Source organism: Apteryx rowi, unplaced genomic scaffold (assembly GCF_003343035.1).
Source record: "Apteryx rowi isolate R43461 unplaced genomic scaffold, aptRow1 scaffold_152, whole genome shotgun sequence".
NCBI classification, from domain to species: Eukaryota; Metazoa; Chordata; class Aves; order Apterygiformes; family Apterygidae; genus Apteryx; species Apteryx rowi.
Genome location: NW_020447775.1, coordinates 765,018 through 774,697, shown reverse-complemented (window position 1 = coordinate 774,697; position 9,680 = coordinate 765,018).

Below are 9,680 nucleotides of genomic sequence, written 5' to 3'. Positions count from 1 at the left end.
GGCGCCCCCCGCCGCGCCGCCGCCCTTACCTCCGCCTCGGAGCCCCCGGGCCGCCGCGGGGAGGCGGCGGGAGGTGCCGGCGGCTTCGCGCCGCCGCCGCGTCTCCCCTCCGCCCGCGGTTCTTCCCCCCGTAAGTCCGCAGCGGATCGGGAGAGGTGAACGATGAAGCCGGCGAGGCCGGAGGCGGCAGCCGGGCGCAGGCACGTCGGAGACGGGTCGGCAGGAGGCCAGAGGCGCCGGGGAGAGGGGCGGACCCGCGCCGCGGTAGCGCTCCCCTCTGCGGCTGCTGCCCGGGCTTTCTGACACCGCGCTGCTCGGCCTGACTGGCTCTGGCTGTTTCTTCGCAGGAACCAGCCGCCTTTGCTACTTGCTTGTCCAGAAGCCGGCAAGGTAGCGTGTGGGGAGCGGGGAGCCGAGGGCTTGCTGCGCGCCGCGAACGTCTTGGCTGGCTCCGAGTTATCCAGCCGCCTCCTCCCCAGCTGTCGGTAGTCTCCTAATGGAAGACGGATACGGATTCACATTCCTGTGCAAACCTTCTTCCCTGCCAAGTGCCGCGCCGTGTGAGCAGCACAGCTCTGCCTGTGTCCGTGGGGACGGGGAACGTCCTGCGCGGCCGTGGGCGTGGGAGTTTCGGTCCCTCGCGCCTGCTGCCCTCCTCTGCTGCTCTGCTTTGAGCTGAGGAGTTTGCAGTCCCGGAGTTTCCATCTTGCATGCAAGTGGCTGACCTGAATGGGTATTTCTCCTTTACTTTTTCCCCTCTTCCCCCCCCCCCCCAGTATCCTCTGTTTGGGGAGTGTTCTTCCTTGCCAAGATCCAGGTGCAGACAGTATCGGGCACGTGGGAGCAACCTTGGTGACTCTTACACAATAACGATGCAATGGGTCTCTATGGTAGCTGGACTAGCGCCACTTCTCCTTCTCTTTTGAAGGAGAAGATGCCGGAGCCCTACCTCTCCTAAGGGAAAGCCTTGCCTTTGAACTGCAGAGTCTTTCTCTTTAACATGCTCCTGGGATGACTTTGGTGAACTTGTGTATTTAACCTCGGATCCTTCCTGTAGCACTTCCTGAGAGTAGCAAGGGGAAAAAGAGGCCCGTGATTGCCAGCCTCGGATACTGAAAAACAGCCACGCTCAGGAATAGCCTGAGGAGACATGATAATCCACACAGAGTTTCCTTGTTTAAATGTGACCCCTTGAATCCTTGGCTATTCTGATGGAGATGTTGGGAAGGTGGCTGTTGTGCATAAAGGGACTCTTGGAAAACCTGTAATCTCTAGCCTTAATTCCCCAAATTTCAGGAAGAATTCCAATCTTTTTTTTCCATATTTTAGAGCTATATTTAATGCTATAAATTATGTATATATGTAAGAATATACATATATTCTTAAATATGTACACATCTCCTGACAACTAAGGAAATTGCTATACTAGATGAAACTGGTAATCAGTCTAGTCTGTTCTTTAACTGGTCAATTCAGGTGGTCCAGAGGATGAACTGAGAAACTGCAATGGCCTGGAGTGGAAAAATCCTCCCCTTGCCAGGGCATCCGCCTAAATCCTGCACTGAGACAGATGTGAGGCCTGAGGTATAGTTTTGGGATCCATCATAAGATGGTATAAGATCTGTCTGAAACTGCCTTTCTGTGCAAACGATTTTATTATGAATCTCCAGTGTATCTTTATTCTCTTGGCCTCTCTGCTGACGGTGGCAAGCTAAGTTGGGTAGTGTAAACTGTCCATCTGAAAAGTCTGCTAGGCTGTTTTGTCCCTCTCAAATGGGAAGATTTCTCCCCTCGCCCCCGATTTGATGCTTATAATAAATCCAGACTCTGTCATCTAGTGCTATAAAGATTTTCTTGTAAACGACAGCTCCATGTGCAGCTGTCTTTAGCAGCAGACAGACAGTTCTGGTGTCTGCTGTTACTCGTGACTTTGCCAGGCAGCCTCAGAGAATGAATTAATGGGATAAGGTCAATTGACAGTAACATGAATCATATGGGCACAGCTGCCAGCTTGATGTTCTTCATGGTCAGAGAGCTTTGCAAATATTGATCCTCATGGATAGTAAACTAGGTCTGGTTTCCATAATATAGCCCATGTGTTATTCACTGTCTAAATCTTTTTGCTTTGGTAAGGCTGCTTTGGGGACTGAATCCTCCCACCTCTCTTCACCCACTTGCAGAAGCTCATCTTGGAGTTAAAGGAAGTGACAGAAAACTTCAGCTACAGTAATTCTGCCTTCTCCCACTGAACAGAGCAGCATCTTCCCTGTTCCTGCCAGACACCTTTGCTTGCTGTCTATGTAAAGACTGAGGTGGAAATTTTTGTTTTACTTCGAACATCTGAATCCTGAATGATCCATTCTGTTGTAGCATCAGAAGAGCAGTGTTAAAAAAAAATTAGTAAGGCTTTCTGTCCTTTGATTGTCACTGCGTATCCTTTGAGGTAGGGCGTTGCCCGGCAGGTTGAAATGGAGATACTGCTGCTCAGTGATGTTCTGATTACCTCTCTTAATATCTTCGAAGCAAGGTTTTCTTTTCCCCACCTTGCATCCTAAAGCTTTAATTTGCTGGCTGCTGCCAAGAGGGATTTCCCTATGCATGTACCTAACTGCACATTTTGCTAAGTAAACCTGACCTCTGCAGCTGCACAAGGCTCCCTGAAGTGATTTGCTGCAAATTCCCTGTGTGCTTCTGCTGTGGTAGGAAGCACTGTGTGCTTTTCTCAGGCCATATGTTCAAAAAGTTTGCCAGCCCTAAGCATTTAAAAATCATCAGCTGGACTTCAAAGAAATGTGTCATGGGATGACTGAAGTGTTTTTTGAAGTTTTCCTTGATTTGTTTTCTCATGCTGAGCTTTCTTTAATATTTCCGATTTCTGCATGTCTGTATGGGCTGGCAGGAACACTACAGTCTCAATATTTAACTTGACAGCAGGACCTGGGGCTTGGAGGAGAATAACAAATATTGTGAGTTTGGGGAGGAAATGATGCCAAGCCCCACGTTAATAGCTGTTGTGGGTTGTGCATAGGTTATGATCCTGCGACCTTTCAAACGAAGTCCTGAGCTATGCTGGGCTTTCCTATGCTTTATTCAGGTTGGGAGAACATGCTCTGCAATCCCTGTGGGCTTTTTCACTGAGTGTTTCTCTCTTATTGTGTGTCACACAGCACTAAAACAGAGGAAAGTGTTGTCTTGTGCTCTTAGAGACTGTGACTTTAATCACAGGTTTGTTTTAGAGGAAGTGGGGCATGGTACATGGCTCTGGCATGGTGCAGTGCTCTCAGCTGATTGGTATAATGGGGTGGGGGGAAGAACTGTCAAGTAATAAAAGTTTGCAGGGGAAGAGTCTTGTATCATCCCTTCTTTTTATCTAGTCAGACTGTAGTTGTGATAATGGACCATGAAGTGTGTGATTCCAGTTAATTTAGCAGAGCTGTCGTCTGAAGGAGGAGCTGTTGTCCCTGCTTCTGTAGTTTTAATCTCTGTGTTGGCACAAGACTTCATATAACTTTCCTGCGCTAGCTAACAGCCCTGTCCCCATGAAGGGGACTGTCTAGTTCAGAAGGATGTTTAAGGATTACATAAAACCACAAGTCCCACAGGAGCTAAGTCAGTCCAGCTCCTGGAAAAGAAGGGGTTAAACACAGCCTGCAGACTCTCCTGCTGCCTGTAAACCCTGAATACCCAGAGTGAGTTTGGCTGGGGAAGGGGGGGGACGAGTGAGGAGAGGTGCAGATGCTTGGAGGTACATCTAACATGTAATAACAGTTAGAAGAAAACTTGCTTGTGGCCCTCAGTGTCATGGTAGCTGAATACCTTTCCCATTTTATTCTGCAAAACTTCTCTGAATAAGGTAGTTTTTTTATCTGCCTTGGTTCTCCCTCTGTAAAATGAGGAAAAGGAGACTAAGCTTGTCTCCACCTGAGAATTTAAGCTGTAGGTGACCCGTAGGCTGACAGCATGACAGATGTGGAAATCTCCACTCCGGACAAATGGTCTGGCTCCCTGTAACATAACATCAGCTAGCCTGTGCCTTATCTATTGGCAACGGCCAGTGTGACTGTACAGTGTCTAGAGAAAGTGAGCTGTACAACTGTGCCAGCAKTAGCTGAGGTGGTGAGATGAGCTGCGTAAATACTTCTGAGCCTTGTTCCTTCTGTGACTCTTGCTCGTGGGCCGAAGGCTTTCAGGTGGGACAGGTCGGCGAGCAGAGCCTGCAGGCCTGCCTGCCTTCCTCTTGTCACCGAAATTGAAGCTTTGGCCGTTGGCCTTTATCCAGCCGCCCTCCTAGGAGACACAGCAGTTCTGAGCTTTGCCCAAGAATTAAGACAAGCGTCATGGTTTAGATAAGATAAAGCCCGACCGGATCCTTGTCAGCCTTGGCAGGTGTGGCGCGATGCCGCTGGGCTTTGTGCAGCGGTGAGGAGTAGCCAGGCCTTGCAGCTGCTCCTGCGGCGAGGCCTGCACATCTCTCCTTGCAAAGCCTCTTTAAAACACAGGCACTTGATGCTGGAGCCCAAAGGGGAAGGTAGGTGGGGCGGTGGGGGCTGTGCCCAGCAGGATGGTGACAGCCCGGGCCTGAGGGGTGAAGGAGCAGGCAAGCAGCAGCCACCCAGTACTGCTGCCAGCAGAAGGGCTTCTGCTGCACGCACCTGGGTCTGTTTTCTGCCACAGGCTCTGGAGTTGCTGCAGCTCCACGAGGTGCAGCACTAGTGAGCTTGGTGTCCTCTGAGCTGGGCTGCACAGATAACCTGGTGTCTAACGAGGCTGAGGGCCTCTTCAGCAGCAGCACTGGCCGAGCCTCTCTCTTAGCTATCTGCTTTCTGAAGGTGATCTGTTGTCCTGAACTCTGCCCTTCTGGCTCATCTCATGGGGCCTGGGGAAAGGATTCAGATTTATTGGAGGAGAGAAGGACGCACGCAGACACCCCACAAACACACATACATTTCTCCCACTGCACAGTTTGCTCCGGGGCTTGAGAACTGCCTTCCATCCTCCTCACCCTCTTTGCCTCTTACAGGAATTTGCAAGACCTCTGCTCTACCCTCCCTTCCACCCAAACTGGCATTTAGACTCGTAGCATTGTCTCTAGAGCAGAAGAGAAACCCTCTCCGATACAGATGCACAAAAGCTTTGATTAAATGTTTCCTCTGGCGCAAAAAGTCTTTTGCTTCCCATGCAAATCTGGTTGCTCAGTCTAAGCTGCTAAATGCAAATGGATCACTTGTCGTCATTCTCTCTGGGAAGAGTGATCTGCGCTTTATGTAAAGCGAAGGTAAGATCTCGGCAGCTACGTGAGCACAGCAGCGCATGGATTTGTGCTGGAGAGAAGTCAGCATGGCTGTTTCATTCACGGTGATCTCATAAATAGTTCTTGCCAGCTTAGCTTTGGTGTATCGTTATTAGCTCCCTGTTCATTTTAATACAAAGCAGTTCATAAACCAGCTTAAGTCTAATGTAAAGCATTGTGTTCAAGTACATAATGCCATCCCTTTGTGAGGTACTTAAGAGGATTGTTCTCCCATATTACCCCTCTCTAATCTCTTTGTCTTGAAGGGAGGATCCATAGGGAAGGAAATGAACAAGCCTGTCTTAGAATATTTACTCAGTCCTGCCTTCAACAAAATTTCCTGAGCTTCAGGCACTGTTATAGCTTCCAGACGATTAATGTCTGTTTGTACACATCATTCGCTTCCTACATCACCTCCAAACACAGGGAGAGAGAAGTTGCATTCAAAAAATGCTACTTCTGGAGTATGGAGAGAACAGTGTTGGAAGAACATGAGCTCAACTAATAAATATTGTGGTTCACTGACATTAATATGAAAGAAGTGTGCAGTGTCTATATTCAAATTGAAAAAACATATATATGTATGAACACATCACATTTCTTTTAAGTATGCCTTCAGATTTTTTTTTATCCCCTTTCACCTTTCTGTGGTGATGCTGCTTGTACCTGGTCTCTCAAACTTGTGAGGTGAGGTATTAGACAGGGGGGATATTTCAAGCTGTTGGTATCAAAGAAATTAGTGTTTAAAGAAATGGATTGACATTTATTAACTATGAGTGTGTGATGGGTTGGTTGTTTTCCCCCCTCTCTTCTTACCACCTCCCCGCTGCATCCAAGTGCAGAATCGCTGTAGACTGTGATTTGGTGACTCAACCTGTTCTGACGCCTGGTTCCTTTTCCTCTATTCAGGCTGGGCAAATAAAATGAAAGTGTTCAGTCTGTAATCATGCTTGAGAGCCCTTGCTCTTGCCCTAAGTGTGGGAAGGCTATAATGATGCTTAGCTTGGCTCAGTCCAATTCTATCTGAAAATCCACTTCTCTGAACAATAAACTTGGGGGGGGCAGTGCCTTGACTAAATCAAAAACCTTTTTGGCACCGGTGGATAAAGCCTTTTTCTTTTCAACATGTACCACTAAATACACAGGATGTGCAATATGGTTGAATTAGCATCACTATGGGAACCATAACTTCTGTATTTCCTGACCTTTATCCATGTAATGCTAAGGCTTCATTAATATGTGGCTCCAAAATGCTTTTTTTCCCCCTCTTTTTGTTTATTAAGCTTTTTGTTCTGGTCAGTACTAAGAGGATCTTTATAAAGGGCTCCAGGAGGAGATTAGAGACAGGCTGTGAGGTGCAGAAGAGCGGTTTGTTCCCCTTTTTGTGCTGTTTTAGAAATTCCAGCTGAGATGAGAAGCGCAAGCTGAGACCGCAGTTCAGTGTTAAGCATCACCTCTGCCACAACAGTAAACAAAATGGTGAGTAAACTCTCCTGATCGTTTGCCAGAGGCGGGTAACGCAGACGATCTGTTTTTTCACCTTGGCTGCATTGCTAGAGCCTGCCCCAAAGCATGTGTGGTCCTGGGGCTTGCACAAAGCTGAGCCAGTGTCGTGAGGAGAAGAGAGGAGAGGCGAAGCTCCCAGGCAGGGAGGCGCAGGGCTGCCCTCCCGCACTGTCGAGCCCTCCTCGGTGGCCTGGGCCAGCGCGTTGCAGGGCCATGCGGCAGTCTGGGTTGTGAAGCTGAGGTATTAACGTGCTTTAATGATTGCTAACGTAGGGCCTTTGCTCCTCCTAGTTTTGCTGCCTCACCTTTGGGAGCACAAGGAGGCGTTCTGGTCCAGTCACCCTGCTGCCCTCCTATAATGAAAATGTTTGGGAAGGGGATTTCGTGGCAGCATTTCCCCTTTTAGTTCTGTCCTCCATGCTTTCCTCCTGCATTAACAATGAACTCCCTGAAAGAGGCCCRGGTAAAGCTAGTGTCCAACTGTATTAAAGGCAAGTGTGGCAGTTTGTGGTAGTCTTCATGTGCCTCCATTTTTGAGTCTGGGTTGTGAAATGATCATCTTAAAAAGTATGGGAGGAGGGACGTGCCTTTACCTTTGCTTTCCGCAAATCCCGTTTTCGCTTGCCTCTGGGAGGATGGGGCTATGTGTAACTCCCCCGCTTATATAATTTGTGGATTGATGAAGTCTCTGCTATTCAGAAACCAACTGGAGTCTTCTCAGCAGGAAATGTTCAGAAGAGTGGTTTCTTTTGTGCTCTGCAGAGGCTGGGCCTGCCCACTCACCACTCGTACACCAAGGCTTGTTTGCTGGGCAAATATTATCCTTGAGGGCTGATGCAAAGAGGCATTTGGGGTGGGAGGGAGCAAAGGGGATGAAACCATGCCAAATGATGAAAAGTTGGCCTGCCAGCATCTGCGTGCTCTTTTTTCCTTTGTCATCCTCTGAGAAGTCCTCAGGCCTCACTAATGGGAGCTGACGCGGCTGAGGCGCCAGCTGGAGGCCTTGAAGCTGCTGTTGAGTGACAAACCCACACCCCCATTCAGCATCTCAAACTGGMRGAGGGCAGGGAAAGGCTCGTTTCCTTTTTGGTGGTACTGTGGGAYGAAGGGGTACTTTGGTTAGTGATAGCATAGGGTAGCCTCTATGGCTGTTTTAATGGGAGTCTTGGGCACATGCTGTAATAGCACAGGCTATTTTACTGTGCTTTGGAGGGATGCTCCTTGCACTTCAATGTTCTGTTTTACCGTTCCTTTTTTCTAAGCTCTRTATACTTCTCTTCGTAAAACAGGTGAACAACCAGCTATGGAAAAGTGGAATCAAACTTGAGGCAGGATTCACAGGGCAGTTTGCAGTCCTGCCCTTGTTAAGCCTGGATGGGAGRTAGGCACCAAGCTACTTGCCTTCCCCGAGAAATTCTAGCTGTGTGTGTAAGTTTAGCATGATRTAAAGGATCGTCTGCTTTCTTACCATTTCTTGCCATCTTGTCTGAGGCAGCTCAGACACAAGCCCTTCTCCTTCACACCAACTGTACATGAGATAAATAGGATTATGAAGAATTTACCTGAGGAACGTATTTGCAGGATTTCATGTACTTCTTTCTGAATCAACTGCCACTAGCCTCTGCTGGAAGGGGGATGAGATGCGTAGGAAGCATTGCAAACCACACCTCCTGGTGTGGACCTGCTCTGATCCTCTATTTACAGTGGCGGTGTTATTTCTTCACTGGATTTTGGTGTGGAATACTGCCGGTTCCAGGGAAGGGGAACGAAACCATCCTGCTTCCYGAGGTATTTGGGGAGAGCTGGACCTGTAGAGAGAAGAAATGATGTTGTGAGGTAGGGGAAAGGGGAGTGCAGAAAGTGTCTCTTGTGGGCAGGGAATTGAGTAGAAGGGAGACTGAACGGGTTTGCAAGCTGCTGTGTCTTGGCAGAGTTTCTGCCTAGGAACTTTCTGTTCTGACTTCCTGCTTTTGCTTTAAAGAAGCAGTGTAGAAACAGGACAAAAATTTACTGAGTGGAGTGGCACTGTATACTGTTATGGAAAATGGTGGTTATTTCCATTCTTTATCTGTTGATTTAGAAGAACTGGAGATGCTTAATTAACAGATGGTTAATTCTTCAGTTTGAATTGCCCAAGATCTTTGCAAATGTTGAACTGAAAATGCTTGCTCCTAGTTTTGATATGGTTCTGCAGGTTGCTTAACTAACTAGTGGATCTCTGGTTTGGGAATTGCTGGTTTACAGTAATCACTGCAATGGCAGTATTTTCAAAAGTAAAGAAAATGCTTTCTTACAATATGTGAGATTGAGTTGTTTTCTTATGAAATGAAGGTCTTGAGCTGGTTGGATTAAAGACTAAGGATATTTTGCTGCATGCTTTGTGAAAACTCAGAAGTTTTCTTTGAAAATATTTGTCAGAAAAAATTCCAYTCTCTCTCCCAAGCACACCTATTTCTCTTCCTTCCCCCCATCCCCATTTTCTCTAATCCTATGTCAGTGTTGCTACTGGGAGCTTCTGGCTCTGTGACAGATTTTGTCAGAGAGGGGATATTTCCTCCCCAGTAATTTCGCTTTACCCAAAACAGTTGTGGCAGTTGAACAGAGGTAGCTGAGCAAATATGCTTTGTAGATAGCATCTGCTCCTGGGCTGCTTTTGGGTTCACTTCTAGTGTTGTTCCTTGCCTTGATCTCTCCTCGCACTAAGCTGCGCCTTGCGTGCAGGGAACATGTGCCATTCACTTCCAYGGGTTACTCTGCTCCAGGGAGGAGAGGTTCAGGGCATGTGGCTACTTAAAACATTCTTTGTTTTTCTGTCTTGCAAAAAATTTGTGGCTTTTAATATTTTGTTGTGTTGTGTCTTGAATGAGAAAGGGAAAGGATATTT